We start from the raw sequence: 5,634 nt of genomic DNA on the forward strand, positions 1-5,634 counted from the left end.
CAATGCTGGTTTTAAGCCGCCTGCTTATACTCTCAGCCGTGCTGTTCAATTTGCTATCCACCCAACCCTATTCAGCTCTACATTTTCCTGTCCTCATAACCCAACCTTCAGAAATAATTGGTATCTCCTCCACAGAATGTTCCGTTCATTCACTGCGAATCTTAAATTCATCTGACTCTCAACTCCCGGCGGGTTATCGTTACACCACTTGTGAATGTCCAAGTAAGCCAATGCTGGTTTTCAGTGGCCTGTTCATACTAAGAGACGTGCTGTTCATTTGGCTATCCACTCCACCCTGTTCAGCTCTACATTTTCGTGTCCACAAAACCCAGCCTTCAGAAATCATTGGAATCACCACTAGAGAATGTTCCATTCATTCACTGCGAATCTGGAATTCATCTGAACCTCCACTCCCGGCAGGTTTTCGTTACGCCACTGGTGAATGTCCAAGTAACTCAATACTGGTTTTCAGAGGCATGTTCAACTCGCAGAAGTGCTGTTCAATGGGCTATCCACTCAATATTGGTCAGCTCTTCATTTTCCTCTCCACACAAACCAGCCTTCAGAAATCATTGGGATCTCCACTACAGACTGTTCCATTCATTCACTGCGATTCTGCAATTCATCTGACTCTCCGCTCCAGGCAGGTTTTCATTACAGCACTGGTGAATGACCAAGTAATCCAATGCTGGTTTTCAGCCGCCTTTTCACACTCGCAGTGTGCTGTTCAATTGTCTATCCACTCAAACCTGGTCAGCCTTTCATTTTCTTTTCCACAATATCAGACTTCAGAAATCATTGGAATCGCCAGTACAGAATGTTCCATTCATTCACTGCCAATCTGGAATTCATCTGAATCTGCACTCCAGGTAGGCTTTCATTACACCACTTATGAATGTCCAAGTAACACAATGCTGGTTTTCAGCGGTCTGTTCACACTCTAAGCCCTGCTTTTTACTGGGTATCCACACAACTGTGGTCAGCCCTTCATTTTCATGTCCAAACAATCCAGACTTGAGAAATCATTGCAATCTCCAGTACAGAATGTTCCATTCATTCACTGCGAATCTGGAATTCAACTGAATCTCCACTACCTGCAGATTTATCTTACACCACTTGTGAATGTCCAAGTAAAACAATGCTGGTTTTCAGAGGCCTGTTCATGTTCGCAGTCGTGCTGTTCAATTGGCTATCCACTCAACCTGTTTTGCTCCTCATTTTCCTGTGCACACAACCCAGCCTTCAGAAATCATTGTAATCTCCACTACAGGATGTTCCATTCATTCACTGGGAATCTGGAATTCATCTGAATCTGCACTCCACGCAGGCTTTCGTTACACCACTGCTGAAAGTCGAAGTAATGCAATACTGGTTTTCAGTGGTCTGTTCACATTCGAAGCCGAGGCTTTTTACAGGCTATCCACTCAACACTGGTCAGCTCTTCATTTTCGTGTCCCCACAATCCAGATTTCAGAAATCATTGCAATCTCCACTACAGAATGTTCCATTCATTCACTGCGAGTCTGGAGTTTATCTGATTCTCCACTCCCGCCTGGTTAACATTACACCACTTGTGAATGTCCAAGTAAGCCAATGCTGGTTTTCAGAGGCCTGTTCATACTCGCAGCCGTGCTGTTTAATTGACAATTCACTCCACCCTGTTCAGCTCTTCATTGTCCCACCACACTACCAGCCTTCAGAAATCTTTGTTATCTCCACTACAGAATGTTCCATTCATTCACTGCGAATCTGGAATTCATCTGACTCTCAACTCCACGCAGGTTTTCATTACACCACTGTTGAATGTCCAAGTAACCCAATGCTGGTTTTCAGCGGCCTGTTCATATTCGCAGCCCTGCTGTTTACTTGGCTATCGATTCAAGCCTGGTCAGCTCTTCATTTTCCTGTCCACACAACACAGGCTTCAGAAATCATTGGAATCTCCTCTACAGAATGTTCCATTCATTCACTGCGAATGTGGAATTCAACTGACTCTCCACTCCATGCAGGTTTTCCTTACACCACTGATGAATGTCCAAGTAACCCAATGCTGGTTTTCAGCTGCATGTTCACACTCGCAGCCATGCTATACAATTGGCTTTCCACTAAATCCTGATTAGTTCTTGATTTTCCTTCCACACGACCCAGCCTTCAGAAATCATTGGAATCTCCACTAGAGAATGTTCCATTCATTCACTGCGAATCTGGAATTCCTCTGAACCTCCACTCCCGGCAGGTTTTCGTTACACCACTGTTGAATGTCCAAGTAACCCAATGTTTTAAGTGTTTTCTTCACAAGCGCAGTGGTGCTGTTCAATTGGCTATCCACTCAACCCTGGCCAGCTCTACATTTTCCTGTCCACACCACAGAGACTGGAGAAATCATTGTTATCTCCACTACAGAATGTTCCATTCATTCACAGCGAATCTGGAATTCATCTGAATCTCCACTCCCGGCAGGTTTTCGTGACACCACTGGTAAATATCCAAGTAAGCCAATGCTGGTTTTAAGTGGCCTGCTCATACTCTCAGCCGTGCTGTTCAATTTGCTATCCACTCAACCCTCTTCAGCTCCATTTTCCTGTCCACATAACCCAAACTTCAGAAACAATTGGTATCTCCTCCAAAGAATGTTCCATTCATTGAATGCAAACCTGAAATTCATCTAATTCTCAACTCCCGTCAGGTTTTCGTTACACCACTTGTGAATGTCCAATTAAGCCAAAGCTGGTTTTCAGTGGCCTGTTCTTACTACGAGACGTGCTGTTCATTTGGCTATCCATTCCACCCTGTTCAGCTCTACATTTTCGTGTCCACAAAACCCAGCCTTCAGAAATCATTGGAATCACCACTAGAAAATGTTCCATGCATTCACTGCGAATCTGGAATTCATCTGAATCTCCACTCCCGGCAGGTTTTCATTGCACCACTGCTGAATGTTCAAGTAACGCAATGATGGTTTTCAGCGGACTATTCACACTCGAACCCGTGCTGTTCACGGTCTAGCGACTCAACACTGGTGAGTTCTTCTTTTTCCAGTTCAGACAATACAAACCCCAGAAACCATTGCAATCTACACTACAGAATGTTTCATTCATTCACGCGAATCTTGAATTCATCTTGTTCTCCACTCCCAGCAGGTTTTCGTTTCACCACTGGTGAATGTCCAAGCAACCCAAGGCTGGTTTCAGCTGCGTGTTAACACTCGCAGCCGTGCTGTTCAATTGGCTATCCAGTGAACGCTGGTTAGCTCTTGATTTTCCTTCCACACACCGAGCCTTCAGAAATCATTCTTATCTCCACTTCAGAATGTTCCATTCGTTCCCTGCGAATCTGGAATTCCTCTGACTCTCCACACCAGGCAGATTTTCCTAACAACACTGGTGAATGACCAGGTAATCCAATGCTGGTTTTCAGCGGCTGTTCACACTCACAGCCTTGCTGTTCAATTGGCAATCCAGTCAAACCTAGTCAGCTCTTCATTTTCCTGTCCACACAACCCAGCGTTCAGAAATCATTGGAATCTCTACTACAGAAATTTCCATTCATTCACTGTGAATCTGGAAATAATCTGAATCTGCATTCCAGGAAGGCTTTCGTTACACCACTGATGAATGTCCAAGTAATGCAATGCTGCTTCTTAGTGGTCTGTTCACACTCGAAACCGTGCTGTTCATTGGCTATCCACTCAATATCGGTCAGCTCTTCAATATCCTGTCCAGACTATCCAGATTTCTAAATGTTGGCAATCACCACTACAGAATGTTCCATTCAATCACGCGAATCTGGAATTCATCAGAGTCTCCACTCCTGGAAGGTTTTCGTGACACCACTGGTAAATGTCCAAGGAAGACAATGCTGGTTTTAAGCCGCCTGCTAACACACACAGCCGTGCTGTTCAATTTGCTATCCACCCAACCCTATTCAGCTCTACATTTTCCTGTCCTCATAACCCAACCTTCAGAAATAATTGGTATCTCCTCCACAGAATGTTCCGTTCATTCACTGCGAATCTTAAATTCATCTGACTCTCAACTCCCGGCGGGTTATCGTTACACCACTTGTGAATGTCCAAGTAAGCCAATGCTGGTTTTCAGTGGCCTGTTCATACTAAGAGACGTGCTGTTCATTTGGCTATCCACTCCACCCTGTTCAGCTCTACATTTTCGTGTCCACAAAACCCAGCCTTCAGAAATCATTGGAATCACCACTAGAGAATGTTCCATTCATTCACTGCGAATCTGGAATTCATCTGAACCTCCACTCCCGGCAGGTTTTCGTTACGCCACTGGTGAATGTCCAAGAAACTCAATACTGGTTTTCAGAGGCATGTTCAACTCGCAGAAGTGCTGTTCAATGGGCTATCCACTCAATATTGGTCAGCTCTTCATTTTCCTCTCCACACAAACCAGCCTTCAGAAATCATTGGGATCTCCACTACAGACTGTTCCATTCATTCAGTGCGATTCTGCAATTCATCTGACTCTCCGCTCCAGGCAGGTTTTCATTACAGCACTGGTGAATGACCAAGTAATCCAATGCTGGTTTTCAGCCGCCTTTTCACACTCGCAGTGTGCTGTTCAATTGTCTATCCACTCAAACCTGGTCAGCCTTTCATTTTCTTTTCCACAATATCAGACTTCAGAAATCATTGGAATCGCCAGTACAGAATGTTCCATTCATTCACTGCCAATCTGGAATTCATCTGAATCTGCACTCCAGGTAGGCTTTCATTACACCACTTATGAATGTCCAAGTAACACAATGCTGGTTTTCAGCGGTCTGTTCACACTCTAAGCCCTGCTTTTTACTGGGTATCCACACAACTGTGGTCAGCTCTTCATTTTCATGTCCAAACAATCCAGACTTGAGAAATCATTGCAATCTCCAGTACAGAATGTTCCATTCATTCACTGCGAATCTGGAATTCAACTGAATCTCCACTACCTGCAGATTTATCTTACACCACTTGTGAATGTCCAAGTAAAACAATGCTGGTTTTCAGAGGCCTGTTCATGTTCGCAGTCGTGCTGTTCAATTGGCTATCCACTCAACCTGTTTTGCTCCTCATTTTCCTGTGCACACAACCCAGCCTTCAGAAATCATTGTAATCTCCACTACAGGATGTTCCATTCATTCACTGGGAATCTGGAATTCATCTGAATCTGCACTCCACGCAGGCTTTCGTTACACCACTGCTGAAAGTCGAAGTAATGCAATACTGGTTTTCAGTGGTCTGTTCACATTCGAAGCCGAGGCTTTTTACAGGCTATCCACTCAACACTGGTCAGCTCTTCATTTTCGTGTCCCCACAATCCAGATTTCAGAAATCATTGCAATCTCCACTACAGAATGTTCCATTCATTCACTGCGAGTCTGGAGTTTATCTGATTCTCCACTCCCGCCTGGTTAACATTACACCACTTGTGAATGTCCAAGTAAGCCAATGCTGGTTTTCAGTGGCCTGTTCATACTAAGAGACGTGCTGTTCATTTGGCTATCCATTCCACCCTGTTCAGCTCTACATTTTCGTGTCCACAAAACCCAGCCTTCAGAAATCATTGGAATCACCACTAGAGAATGTTCCATGCATTCACTGCGAATCTGGAATTCATCTGAATCTCCACTCCCGGC

Source organism: Sorex fumeus, unplaced genomic scaffold (assembly GCF_029834395.1).
Source record: "Sorex fumeus unplaced genomic scaffold, SorFum_2.1 ptg000116l, whole genome shotgun sequence".
NCBI lineage: Eukaryota > Metazoa > Chordata > Mammalia > Eulipotyphla > Soricidae > Sorex > Sorex fumeus.